The sequence below is a fragment of the Dermacentor silvarum genome, chromosome 5 (genome assembly GCF_013339745.2).
Source record: "Dermacentor silvarum isolate Dsil-2018 chromosome 5, BIME_Dsil_1.4, whole genome shotgun sequence".
Lineage (NCBI taxonomy): Eukaryota > Metazoa > Arthropoda > Arachnida > Ixodida > Ixodidae > Dermacentor > Dermacentor silvarum.
Genome location: NC_051158.1, coordinates 136481893 through 136496411, shown reverse-complemented (window position 1 = coordinate 136496411; position 14519 = coordinate 136481893). Strand labels below are relative to the sequence as shown.

General features: G+C 50.6%; 1 long non-coding RNA gene across 1 annotated transcript in view; it reads left to right on the top strand.

Annotated features, from left to right (window-relative positions):
- The window catches only part of LOC125946025 (uncharacterized), a 33012-nt gene that overhangs the window by 7004 nt on the left and 11489 nt on the right, over positions 1-14519 (top strand). The window contains exons 2-3 of the long non-coding RNA XR_007467327.1: positions 12741-12773; positions 13762-13812. This is a non-coding gene — a long non-coding RNA (uncharacterized LOC125946025). The remainder of the gene's footprint in view (positions 1-12740; positions 12774-13761; positions 13813-14519) is intronic.

Genomic DNA, 14519 nt, shown 5'->3' with positions numbered 1-14519 from the left:
CATGAATCGCAGTAGGATGGTCGTTATTCGTCATTTAAACATAGCAGCGCATCCACGCGAATCACCACGGTTCGAATTTTAAAAACCCCTGACTCCCCTTTATGGACAAAAAGAGACTCTGTACGACGTACGCGGGCTTCTCTGTCAGACATTTACATGGCTGCGACTTCTAGCTTTCAGCCCGGAAAGGTGAGAAGGGGCAGCGCTACCGCGCGTCTAGCAAAATTTGTGCGGTTGACATTGCAGAGCAACCGCTTCTTTACAAGTATTCCTCATATGTACAAAACACCATTTTATCAGGGGACCACTTCGAAGAAACCAGTAGGCATCGTCTTCTCGACAAGGTGATGCCACTCCCTCTCACTAGCACCATGCCTACCTCAAATCACTTAATGGTGGCTGACAAAAAAAATAACTCTGTGTTTTTACGTGCCGAACCCACAATATGATTAGAGGCACGCTATAGTGGGCACTCCGGATTATGTTTGACCAAGTGGGATTCTTTAACGCGCACCCGATGCACAGTACACAGGCGTTCCACACCAACTGCTGATGATGACAGGTTCGGCAGCGCCACCCAACGATAACAGTCGTTTGAAAGGGTGAGCGCGCACAACAAGTAGAACGACGCTACGAAACTACGCAACACCATGTTCTACCTGATAGATCTCGCAAACCTGTAGTTTTGTATCCATGAGTCAGACTTCGCCACTTGGCCTACTTTCAAGACGACCTTTGCGGAAGTGTTCGTTCGCCCTGCAGTGAGCAAGCTTCGCGCTGGACAGCGTCTACGCGGGCGTGCGCAGCACCAGGGCGAGAACTTCACGAGCTCTATCGAAGACGTCATTGACTTGTGGAAGCGCGTGAATCCTTCCATGATTGAGCAGGACAGGATAAAGCACATCATTCAAAGCTTAGACGACGACTCCTTTCCTATGTTGCTGGCTAAGGACCCCCGCACCGTGTCTGAAGTAGTGGCGTTGTTTCAGAGCTTCGACGAATTACACAAGCAACATGCCTCAGGTCAGCGGCAGACGTCAACAGACGATTCCCTCGCTGAGTTGATCATCGGCGGCAACCGTGAACATTGTGGTTCTATTACAGATCAAACTTCTGCGTAAAGAAATTGCTCGACATCTTCCGCTTTTTCTAGCCACGCAAGCACCTACGCACAATCGCACTACGACCATCCGACAGGTGATACAAGAGTAGGTCGCCCAGGCTTTGCCGTCTCTGCCTGCCCGCTGACTCCTGTCAGCGCGTCGCTATCGTATGCGGTGCCGTCCGCCTCTCCGCCGACTCCTGTCGCCGCGGCCTCTGACGTATGCGAATGCGGTGATGAAGCCACGTCGTCTGCCAGTACTAACCCATCACCCACCAATTCGACAGCCAGTGACGCTGCTTTTCGAGGCACAGCCGCAGTACGCAAAGCCTTGTCGCACTGCGGACAACCGGCCGATATGCTAAGCTTGCATAATTCCAGGTCATATTGCCTGCTTCTGCCGCCGGCGTGCTCGAGTGTACCGAGATATCCTGAGTACTCCTTCCGACCTCCATACGGCTCGCAGCCCGAAGAAGAACCTGAATTAAGCATACGCCCGTGATCCCCTGCCCACTTCCGATGTCCAACACTTCGCTTCTCCTCGCTCACCCTCTCCACGCCGCCATTCGATGTCACCTTGGCGTCGCCGTTCTAGTGCTTTTGAGGTGGAAAACTGACTACCCCAGCTTCCGAGGCACAGGCTGCGCCGTCGTCCACCTGTATAAATTCTCGCTTGGCCCCCGCAAACGTTATTGAAGTGTATGTTGAAGGTGTACGAACTCTCCACTTGGACACTGGTGCCCGTTTTTCTCTAATGTGCCATATGCTTTGCCGCTTCATACGTAAAGGGACGTTGCTACCTTACGGGTTTTCTTTCGACACTGTGACCACACAGCATATTGACACATTGGTGGGGCTTCCGCACCGCGGGACGGCACGCGCAAAGGTAGGCGCCATGAAAGACGATGAAGCGCGTAACCTGCTCGTTCTTCTTCTGGCCCGCCATTAAAGGGACGCGTCTATTTTTTCAAGCCTCCATCTTCAGCCTCCGTTACATTTTTCTGGTGGAGGTGCTGGGTACATGCTACCGCTTCCAGATCGAACCCCGTCTACAAGCCCAGCGCGAAGTCCAGTCGAGATGACTCCAGTTCACGTACGGAGAAGCCGTCGACTTTAAGTACTACCACCTTCCAGTTCCTTCTTCCTCAGCTGCACCGACCGAGCTCGTGCTGAACCAGCCGCGAATCCCCAAATCCTTCCATGGGGACACCTTCGAGGATGTTGAAGACTGGCTCGATCACTTTGAGCGCGTCGCCGAATACAACGGCTGGACTCCGGAGCGCAAGCTGCGCAACGCCTACTTTGCCCTCGAGGAATATGCGCGGACATGGTTTGAGAACCGTGAAGCGGCTCTATCGACTTGGGACGAATTCCGACGGCAGCTAATCAGCACATATGCGAGCCAGCGGAATCTGCAATTCAGGCGAGAGTACAGCGGCCGAACGAAAGCGTCGCTATGTTTGTAGAAGATATGTGCCGACTCTTCCGACGCGCGGATCTGTCCATGCCGGAAGAAGCTCAGGAACTTAATGCGCGGCGTCAAGCAAGAGTTATTCGGCGGCCTGATACGCAACCCACCAAAAACCGTTGCAGAGTTTCTCGCTGAAGCAATCTCAATGGAAAAGGCACTGCAGCAGCGAACAAGGCAGTACAACCGCGACGTGTCTACCTTATCGCGGGACCCTCTCGCCGTACCCTTCGACAATACGGACGCCTTGCGGGAGCTCATTAGGCTTGTTGTTCGAGAAGAGCTCCAAAAGCTTCAGGTGGCTCCGGCATCGGTACCGCGACTCGCTCTGGCTAAGGTTGTCCGGGAGGAAATCAGACAGGCAGTCCAAGTCCCAGAGCGAAGCGAGACACCACAGCACGAGGTACGGCAGCCACAGGCTCGCATGTCGTATGCGGAAGCTGCGCGAAGTTCTGTGTCCCCGATTTTTCATGGTGTGAATGACGTCGCGGGCTTTCATGGTGTGCGCGCCGTTGAACAAGCAACTGGTGACTTCAGGCCTCGCCGCACACCGTTCCTGGCTGAAGCGCAACCACCCCGCAAGAGCGACGTATGGCGCACTGCAGACCGGAGGCCCTTGTGTTTTCATTGCGGTGAAGCCGACCACCTCTACAGGGCATGTCCTTACCGCCGATCTGGGCTCCGTGGGTTTTCACTTAATGCGCCGTGCCCGCGCAATGGCGAACGCCCCATGGAGATTGAAGCTTACCTTGCTGACACCAGGACATCGTTCGCCCCACGATTCCGTGAGCTCCGGTCACTGTCACCAGCCCGAAACAGGTCTTCCAGCCCCCTCTTCCGGCCGAGCGTAACAAGGCGTCGCTCACCCAGCCCTGCCACTCGGGAAAACTGAGTCCAGCGACCTGCGGAGGTGAGGTCGCTGACGTTGCGAACGCTGAAGATCCTCCACTACAACGACAGCGATATGACGAAATTGAGACGCAGAGAAATCAGTGCAGATCGGTGTCAGTATATTGCGACGTACCAGTTACCGTAGATGTCCACGAAGTCACGGCGTTAATCGACACGGATGCGGACACGTCTGTTATGAGCCAGAATCTCGCGCGTATACTGAACAAAGTTTCGACGCAATGGGCCGGAACCCAGATTCGTACTGCAGGAGGGCACCTCGTAACTCCAGTGGGCCGATGCACGGCCCGAGTCAACATTCGGGGCTTCACGTACGTCGGTGACTTCGTCATTCTTCCTGAATGTTCAAAGGACCTTATACTTGGCATGGATTTCCTTCAGACGAATGGTGCCATCATCGACCTGCAAGAGTCTCAAGTCAGCTTCGCTACGACGCAAGCCATAGCGAACAGTAATGAGAACGACCGTGACATTGCGCTTCGCGTGGCCGATGATCACGTCACGTTGCCACCCAAGAGCAGCGTGCTTACCGTTGTCCGATGCGAAATGGAGGACGACGCCGAAGGAATTGCTGAGGCAAACATTTCCCTGCTTCTTGAACGCAACATTTGCATAGCCAGAGGAATTCTTCAGGTGCGAAACAAATGTTCAGTCGTTTTGCTAACAAACTTTAGCAACGAGTATCGGCATATACCGCGAGGAACGACAATCGCCTTTCTTCGCAAAAATCATTGACGTTACTGACATTGGCACATTGGAAATGGCACCGCCTCAGCAATCGGAGTTACCGAGCTTAAAAGAACGGATTCACGTTAATGCTGTTCTGCCAGACCATCAGAAAGACCGTCTACTGAATCTTGTGAATGAATTTGCGGACTGTTTTTCAACGTCGTCCAAAGTACGGCGCACTTCTATCACAAAATCCCGCATTATTACGGACGAGTCAGCACGTCCTGTTCGCCAGCATCCCTACAGAGTGTCTCCAGTGGAAAAGGAAGCGATCAAGCAGCAGGTGAAAGAGATGCTCCAAGACGACGTGATCCAGCCGTTCACATGCCCGTGGGCCTCCCCTGTATTGCTAGTCAGAAAGAAAGACAACACACTACGCTTCTTTGTAGATCACAGAAAGTTAAACAGTGTCACCAAGCGTGATGTCTATCCATTGCCACGCATTGACGACGCATTGGATCGTCTACAACACGCAAAGTTTTTTTCTTCGTTGGATCTTAAATCCGGGTATTGGCAAATCGAAGTTGATGAAACGGATCGTGAAAAAACAGCGTTTGTGACACCTGACGGGCTTTATGAGTTCAAAGTTCTCCCCTTCGTTCTCTGTTCTGCACCTGCCACCTTTCAGCGGATGATGGATACCGTGCTTGCTGAACTCAAATGGCAAACCTGCCTCGTATACTTGGACGACGTCGTCGTGTTCTCGAGCACGTTCGACGAGCACCTCGCACGACTCGAGAGCGTCCTCGCTGCGATCCGTACTGCCGACCTCACCATCAAGCCTGAAAAATGCTACTTCGGGTTCCAAGAGCTTAAATTTCTTGGCCATGTCGTTGGTCCTAAAGGCGTCCGACCCGACCACGACAAGTTAGCTGCCGTCGCCGAGTTTTCACCACCCACAGACAAGAAGGCTGTCCAACGCTTCCTTGGTTTGTGCGCATATTATAGGCGCTTCGTCGAGGGATTCTCTAGAATTGCAGAGCCTCTGACACGGCTTACACGCGATGATGTGCCTTTCATTTGGGCGGACGAGCATCAGCAGTCGTTCAATGAATTGCGTCAGCGTTTGCAAGCTGCCCCAATACTTGCTCATTTCGACGAGGACGCCGATACAGAAATTCACACTGACGCCAGCAATGCGGGTCTCGGCGCAGTTCTTGTGCAGAGGCAAGGTGGTGCGGAACGTACTATTGCTTATGCAAGCAGCAGTCTCACCAAGGCTGAGAAAAACTACTCAACCACTGAAAAAGAATGCTTAGCGGTTGTGTGGGCAATTAGTAAATTCCGACCCTACTTGTACGGTAGACCCTTTAACCCTGTCAGCCATCACCAGCTGGCTTGCCAACCTCAAGGATCCTTCAGGCAGACTAGCCCGTTTGGCCTTGAAGCAAGCAGCTCTCGATTGCTTGCACTCTTTCTACTCTGACCGAATCCACATATATACGGATGGCTCTTCCACTCAGACCAGCTCCACCGGCGCAGTGGTTATACCATCACGATCAATGAGCATCACATAAAAGACTTCTCACGTGACATCATCGACCGCTTCGGAGCTTGTTGCCCTCCGAGGTGCAATTGATTATATTAACAACCAACCGGCTAATCGGTGGGTAATATTAGGTGATTCAAAGGCGGCCCTACAATGTCTTTTGTCAGCTCTCCGTCGCGGGTCCTGCAAACAACTCGTCTCGGAGATACGAGAAATGCACCACCATACGATCGCAAAAGGACACGACGTCGTGTTTCAGTGGCTGCCGAGTCATTGCGGTATCACCGGCAACGACATCGCTGACGAAGCTGCTAGGAAAGCACACGAAGGAGCAAATATTGTTTCTGTACCTTTATCGAGGACTGACGCAGCCCAACACGTAAGCAAGCTAGCGCAAACTATGACATTGGAGGAGTGGCATACAACGGAATTCGCCCAACATTGGTTGCATTCTCTCGACCCATCTATGCAACTGCAGCTGTTGCCTGGATTTCCGCGAAATGAGGAAACAATGCTGTGCCGCTTACGCTTGGGTGTTGCATTCACCAATGCTTACACGTGTTTGATTGGAATGGCTGATAGCGCCGAGTGTAATGCCTGCGGTGTCGATGAGACTATAGAACACCTACTATGCTACTGTCCATCTTTTCAAAACGAAAGACATGACCTCTGCAATGTTCTCAATAGGCTAGATAGAAGACCGTTCACTTTGAGCAAGATCTTGGGACCATGGCCTCGAATATCACAGCTGCAAAAGGCCACAAAAGCGCTGCTGCGATTTTTAAGAAAACTACAGGACTGAGTGACCGTCTATGACCCGGAATGATTGATAATCAGTGATAGAAGAGAGATCTGTTGCTACGTCGGCGATATCAAGAGTGGACTTTCTATTCTTCTCTTAATCTCTCTCTCCCCTTTTTCCTTCCCCCAGTGTAGGGTAGCCAACCGGGCTCAGTCCTGGTTAACCTCCCTGCCTTTCATTAAATCATTTTCTCTCTCTCTCTAGCCCGTTGGAGCCTACGCTTACAAGAGTACGACATTACCGTTGTCTACCGATCTGGAAGGAAGCATAGCGACGCTGATTGTTTGTCACGCGCACCACTCCCTACGACATCATCGAGCCCTGACCAGGGCTTGCCATTTGTAGGCGTTATCGACGCCGTAAAGATGGCTGAGCACCAGTGCGCTGACCCTGAGCTGCTGCCGCTTCAACCTTAAAGGAGTTGAAACTGTTTTACCTCGCTCGCTCGTTCGCGGCTTATCTTCGTACTGTTTGCACGACAACGTACTTTACAGGAAAAACTGCGGAAGCGGTCCAAACACGTACCTCCTTGTCGTGTCGTCAGCATTGCGCCAAGACATTTTGCAAGGCTCACATGATGAGCCATGCGCGGGACACCTGGGATTCGCTAAGACATTATCAAGGATACGACAGAAGTATTACTGGCTCCATCTGTTTTCTTCTGTGCACCGTTACATGAAGACCTGCCGTGATTGTCAGCGCCGCAAGAAACCTCCCGTTAAACCGGCCGGCTTTCTACACCCTGTCGACCCTCCTCAAGCACTGTTCCAACAAATAGGAATAGATCTACTTGGGCCATTCCCAGTGACCGCTTTGCGCAACAGATGGATAGTCGTCGCTACCGACTACTTGACCCGGTACGCCGAAACCGAAGCTATTCCACAAGCAAACTCATATGAAGTGGCCAAGTTGTTCGTCCGCCACATCGTCCTACGACACGGTGCACCGTCTGTTGTCATCACCGATCGCGGTACAGCATTTACAGCCGAACTTATGCAGGACGTTCTCCAACTGACGCATAGCTCTCACCGCAAGAGCACTGCGTATCATCCTCAAACAAATGGATTAACGGAACGACTGAACAGAACGCTGACTGATATGCTGTCCATGTATATCGACATGCAGCACAAGACGTGGGACGAGATTTTTCCATATGTCACATTCGCCTATAACACTGCTGTACAGGAGACCACACAGTTTACGCCGTTTGAACTTGTATACGGGCGCCGCGTCACGTCGACACTTGACGCCATGCTTCCTGTGGCTGATAACAGCCCGACCAGCGAACACGTGGAAGAGTTCATTCAAAATGCCGAAGCAGCACGCCAGTTTGCTCGGCATCGTATCCAGAGCCAACAGCATACCGACGCTCTTCGTTACAACCAGGGTCGACGCGACGTCCATTATAATACCGGCGACTGCGTGTGGGTATGGACGCCCATCCGTCACCGTGGACTTTCGGAAAAGTTGCTCCGCCGGTATTTTGGTCCCTACAAGGTTACACGCCGCCTCAGTGACGTAACCTACGAAGTCGTCCCCTGCAGTTCTGACCCCGGTTCACTCCGTCGTCGTCCCCGTGCTGAAGTTGTTCATGCAGTGCGCATGAAACCATACCATGCGCGTACGTGAACGTCCAGATGCACCTCAGAAGTCCAATTTCCTGCCGTCGACCTCACTGACAGGACTTTTTCACGCGACCGAGACGGTCGCTTTTCGCATGAGGGGCAGTTGACACAGTGGTGGGGCTTCCGCACCGCGGGACGGCACGCGCAAAGGTCGGCGCCATGAAAGACGATGAGGCGCGTAACCTGCTCGTTCTTCTTCTGGCCCGCCATTAAAGGGACGCGTCTATTTTTTCAAGCCTCCGTATTCAGCCTCCGTTACAATATTCAACCCGTTGCAACAGGTACGGCCGTTATGCTCACTCAGGACGTAATATAGATCGTTGAGTTTGCTGTGCTGGCTCCGTTTTCGCAGTACGTGAGGCTTCGGCGGGATATTTTGTCACGCAATCACGCCGTTATCGACTACCTTCGTGCTCAGGTAGAGCTCTCTGTATTTTGCCAAGACTCTTTCCGCCCATGGGGCCGTTGCTGGGGACAGAAAGATTGTCGTCACCAACGATATTCGCCTGCTGCCTCACAGTGCTGCCATTGGGCCCGTTTCCTGTGCTGGCTTAGGAGCGCCGCCGTTCTGTTCACTACACCTGACATATTTCGTCGCCGCCACAATACGTCACATCCATTTTCCATCCTCGCGCTTTATCAAAATAAGCCCTGACTACTTGTTTGCAACCCCAACACAGGCCCTCTGACTTTGTACCATAATGAAACGCTTGGCTACGTTCAACCTATAGACGCTCGTGTTATCATGCCCCTTGATCCCTTCGAGCCTGAGACAAAACATCAGCTGAACGCTCTGACACTTCACGTTGCGTTCGACGCCATGCTCTCGGATTCATTTCACCGTTCCGTCTACAGCGACCTCGCTCCGGCTGAATGTATGCAGCTGCTTGCTCTTCTGCCTGAGTTCCGCACTTCATTTGACTTTCCGGAATTTTTACTAGGCTGACCTTATGCGGTCGTTCACAGGATCGATACTGGAACTCACGCTCCTTTGTGACAGCGCCCCCACCATGCGTCACCTGCGGAGCATCGTGTAATTACGGAGAAAGATGACGATATGCTTCAGCGCGCAGTCATCACGCCTTCTTGCAGCCCCTGATCCTGTCCCGTTGTACTGGTTAAAAAGAAAGGGCGCTCTATTAGATTCTATGTACACTACCAGCGCCCGAACAATATTACTCGCAAAAACATTGATCTTTTTCCTCACATAAACGAAGCCCTCGATTGCCTACAAGGTGCCGAATTTTAAGTGCGTAAGCATTTCTATGGTTATCCAACTTGAAAACTGTTCGAGCGCCCGTCCGTCGTCCGCGTGAAACAATCGCTTTCAAGCCAGCTGCGGAAGAAGACGACGAAGGCTCGAGCAGCCTCCCGAGCGGGTATCTGTGACCACGTGACGTATTCAATTAGGTACGCACTCAACAGACCTCTGTAAGCCAAAACTGTGAAGCCGCCGTGGCTTCGGATCGGAACGTCATCAGCGCACCTGGCTCCGCCACCTGCAGTAGTCTGCTTGCCTCATCAGTTCACGTTGCGCCACCTTCCGCAGCAGCTAGCATACAGTTTTAGTATTGTGGAAATAGCACCACGCTAAACGCCACAAAATAGCGCGGCAAGACTGCACATGCTCAGAGCTCTATTTCAGTTTTGCGCGTAGCGTGCGTCCGCTATTTTTCGAATATAGCGGAGATGCTAATCGCTCGCTAAGTTTTTAGCGTTGCAAACATGGCGGCACCCTCGGCCCGAGCACTCGACATGCAGGCTCGTTTCAAGGCTTGGCGTGGATCCACACGGATAGTTTGGTTGTCGAGCTGCTCAGTTTGCTGCTTCGACTACTCGCAGCTAGATGGCACGGCGAAGTTTTGCGCTTAGCGGCGCATCGTTGTCTTAAGCTATAATAAAACTATATAGAACAGCGTTCCGCAAAGATTTAGCGTGCGTAACACGCTAACGCTAACGCAAACGTTTTCCGCAATACTAAAACTCTCTAGTGTCGCCGCAGCGCTGCCGCATTTACCGTAATGGAGCCAAGATGACCGCAGCCGCTGAGCAGGGCTAGGATTACCAGCAACACCACGTCTCTACTACAAAGTGATTACGCATCATTCAGATAGCTCCCTGGGAAGACTCTACGTAAATGCTTTCTCTTAGTAGCTGGTGACGTCACCATCCGTGTTTCTCTCTCTTGTGCCCATCCGGTACCTATGGCTAAGAAAACAAATGGCATGTCGTAAGCACGCGTTGCATGGCCGGATTATAAATCGGCATGAGGGCACCGGCATACGGTCATCGTCCCCATCGTCACCGTCTTGTTGCCTCGTCGAATACACAACTGCTCTTTCCCACACAGAAGTTGATTTATCTGGAAACGGTTTGACGAGCCCCAAACGATGCTGGATAGTCAACTATCTGCAAAATGCTTCGCGAGACATCGATTCCCAAGGTGCGTAAGATCAGCATTTTTTAAGCGAAGCTTTATAGGCTCACAAGTTTCGGTGGCGGCGTTGGTGGTGGTGGTTGTGGTGTCTCGCTGAAAAGAGGGCCGATCCTGGCGATAGTGCAGAAAGGGTCCAAGCTCAATGGCGCATACCATGGAGAAGGAAGAAACAAAGAAAGGAATAGCGCAAGAGAGAGAGAACGAGAAGAAGAAAGTGAGCGAGAAATAAAGAGTGAGAGCAAGAGAAATAGAGAGAAAGAGAGAGCCTGTGACATGTTGTGAAGTTTACGAGACCCTGACCAAGTTCAGAGACACACACGACAAGCTTCGGCTATCCCCAGTTCCTTGACAGGGGAAGGGCTGGTGATTTTTGAGCATTAGGAAAAACTCGCCTAACGAAGACGTCACTGCGCGTTGCCAAGAAACCACCTGCCACAGCTGCGCTTCACTTTTCCTAATTCCGGCAACGCTCCTCCACCGCCTCGCCAGCGATGACGTCACCGCGTATTGCATAGCGCAGCTTGCAACACCGACACCGCGTTCCAATGCCGACACCACATTCCACAGCGTTCCAGCAGACCGCTCCGGCAGTGGGGTCGCCAAGCAATCACTTACCCAGCTTCGCCTAGCCATCGCCACATCGTCTCTGCCAAGTCTAAATTAGGTGGAAGAACGGATGGGTCTCCTCGTGTACCAGTCGTGACCCTTCGTCGTCTAACCCACGGAGCCGGGAAATACGGCAAACACAGCCAAGTAATCAACGTGCCCATCGATGTGCAAAATACTGTGCAATGCCTCCCTCGCAGCGTGCGTGATGACGCGGCCATTGAGATTCAGTTGAAACGCCGTCTTCTAACCAAGCCAGCGTACAAGTCTGGGTTGGTTACTAAAAGCAAGATTCACGCCTGGCTCGAGTTTCTGGTGGAGATGCCATTGTGCCACTTCTATGAGGTAAATATTTACTGGGATAAGCTTCGTCATATCCCCGAAAAATACGAGCCCGTCAAAGACGAGATTGAGAAGGGTGAAGAATTGGAATATCTTAACGATGCTCTCCAACTGGCATGTGCCATGAACTCTGAAAGTAAAGCAATGGTGTCTCATGATGCGATTGGCGCGCGGTTGCTCGACGGACGTCAATGTTTGGCCATAGCTGCCGGTGAAGGTAAGGTCCCAACTTCCCGGCTGTAGGATAACAATACAATAATAAATTATATCCACGACACGATAATAATAATATAACGACACGACGGCGACGCATTTGCCTTGTATCTCCGTGCCGAGCGCGTCACTTATGCTTTGATTGGTCGACCTAAAAAGTACGTAACCAACTGAGAAGAATTACGAAACGGCCGTGGCGGGCCGTTCCGGTCGGTATCGCACACCAATCGCGGATCTCAGCAGGGGTTGCAAGGCCGATGAAGAAGCTTGGTCGACCCCCCAGCTCCACTGTTTCTTCAGCCTTGCACCACTAGTGCAAGCTGCCCTTATTTTTTTCGTCCCTCGACGTGCGGTCCGTATAGTGGCAGGTCCCTATGGCGGAGTGTGATCGTCCAAACACAGCGTTCGTTACATCGGATGGCCTGTTTGAATTTACAGTGTTGCCATTCGGACATACCATTGCGCCGGCAACATTTGAGTGTATGATGGAAGGCATTTTACGCGGTCTGAAATGGAACATATGTAACTGCTATCTGGATGACATCGTCGTGTTCTTATATTAGTATTTATAAAAAAAGTATTCTATACTTCGTATTATTCGAAGCCTGTTTTCTCTTTTTTCATTTGTATTCAATTGTATTTGTCTTTTCGAATGCGCCTAACTGTAGACAAAGAAATTGCGATTATTCAATGCTGGTTTGGTGAACTGGCCTATGTTGTGGCCTCCTTCACAGTCTCAGCTTTTCTTAATATTACGCACTAAATTTATTCTTGCACACTCTAACGTTTCAGAACTGAAAAAGAGATGAAAAGGCTTGCGGGAGGAAAAAAATTATTATTGTTTATGGTCGGTGTTAATGAAATGGTTATAGTAAAGAGGCTGACATTGCATTTCGTTTAGTGGTATTAATTTTGCGTTCAGTAGTGAGTGTTATCTAAAGATGATGGCGGATTTCTTTTACTCATAATATTGGTGTAGTTAGTTCTTGAGATTGATAACTCCTTTTTTTCATTGCAGGACGGCCTTCTGGTCCAACTGCTTGCTTTGGCGGTAAGTTAAACTTTAGCAATGTGATATCAGTAGTCTTCCAATAGAAGAGCAGTTTCTCAGTCGCCGTCATGGCCATTGTGCTGCCAGAAAACAACGAGCCGCCCGCGCATCGGTACTGCTTGAAGCGCGACATCTTTCCGCTTAGTCATTGTTCGTCATGCAATCGAACCCAAGCTTCCCGGCGGCCGCGCTGCTGACGCATACGCGACTGGAGAGTCGTGTGTTGTAGGTCATATGTGGTGGTTTCCAGGGCCTAAGGGCGAGCCAAGATGGCTAGTGGCACCATGGACGCTGCCTTTCATGGCACTTAGTGACGTAGGTAATTTCATCTGAGCATTCCAGGCCCTTCACAGTTGAAGTGGTAAAGTGAGTGGCAGCAAAAAAAAAAAAAAACGTTCTTTGCCACAAGCGTGCGTGAACCCTACTGCCGGCTCTCTTCACCCACCTAGCACTTTGATTGCAAATTATTACCAGTCGTCAATTATCATTCGATTCCTATTGCTCAATTCAACATGGTATTAACACATGCGTTAACCTATTCCTAATGACGTTAGGATTGAGAGTACTTCAAGTATTTCAATAAATATACTCACCGAAGGCAAACTCTGAACCATAGGTACCAAACGATTTGCCTCAACGTCTCCACGAATCGCGTTAATCGCCAGAGCTTTGCGCTGACCTCGCGCTATGTATTTCAGTATCAATTTTTGCTGTTCACTTTTATAGTGAAAGCTTTACGCAAAAGCATCTCATTTATTTTCAAAGCATCTCATTTATTATCGCAACGCTGCTTTCTATCGCTGTGTGTTAATTTCGCGGAATAGGGGAAATTTTCACGGCTATGGCATTGACCCTACTTCCAAAGTCTTTTGGCTTTAATATTGCTGGAAAGAAAGGCGATGTAATATTCAAAGGATGAATAAAAATAAATACGAGACTCCAAGGCTGGGTTTGTTTCAGAGCGCAATGCCGTTTTCTATTTTTGCAGATTGCAGTAGCCGTTGTTTGCGTGGTGCTACTTATCGAAGTCTCCTACAAAGTAAGTAAGCACTCAAACTGATAGTCCTGGTAATTACGGCAATAAAAGATTTCTATTTTCCATGGCTACATTCTATATCAGAAGTGACCCCGGTTCCCTGACACCTACGGTTCTACCGCACTTGAATGAATCACCTTTGCTGAAGTAAAATAATGCACAGAGTGCAGATGTACTGACGCCTCAGTGTGCTCATAAACGGTGCCAACCCCACCGTCTTGTAATAGTTAGTGGTACTATCAGTGACAGTTTAACCCTGCACTACGAAACTTCGATGCTCTTTCTTAGGTCGTATCCAAGTTAGCAAAAAATAGTGGCTTCTGTGCGTGATTCCTCAATAACAATGTGGGCACGGAATATCGCCCACAGGTTTTTCGGTTATGCGTAACCCGTGAGTGCATATAGTCATACAGAAATGTAGCGTGAAATACATCCCTAGAGATACGCAGCTCGAGAGTGGTGGGTTTTTCGGACGCCATGCGCTTACCCTCGTAATAGTACCTGTGCTAACCAAGCCGCAGGTAAGGATACTAACGTTAACGTGGTCAACGTAACGACAACCATAAACTAATTCATTCCCATGTGTCCATATCTTTACCTCTTCCACCCCACACAATATCTATCATACTGTTCCTACTGTGCGGCAAAGCTCACAGTATATCAATGCACCTGGGAATGCCCGCACCCACCGGGCCGCCCTCCAATTCCTT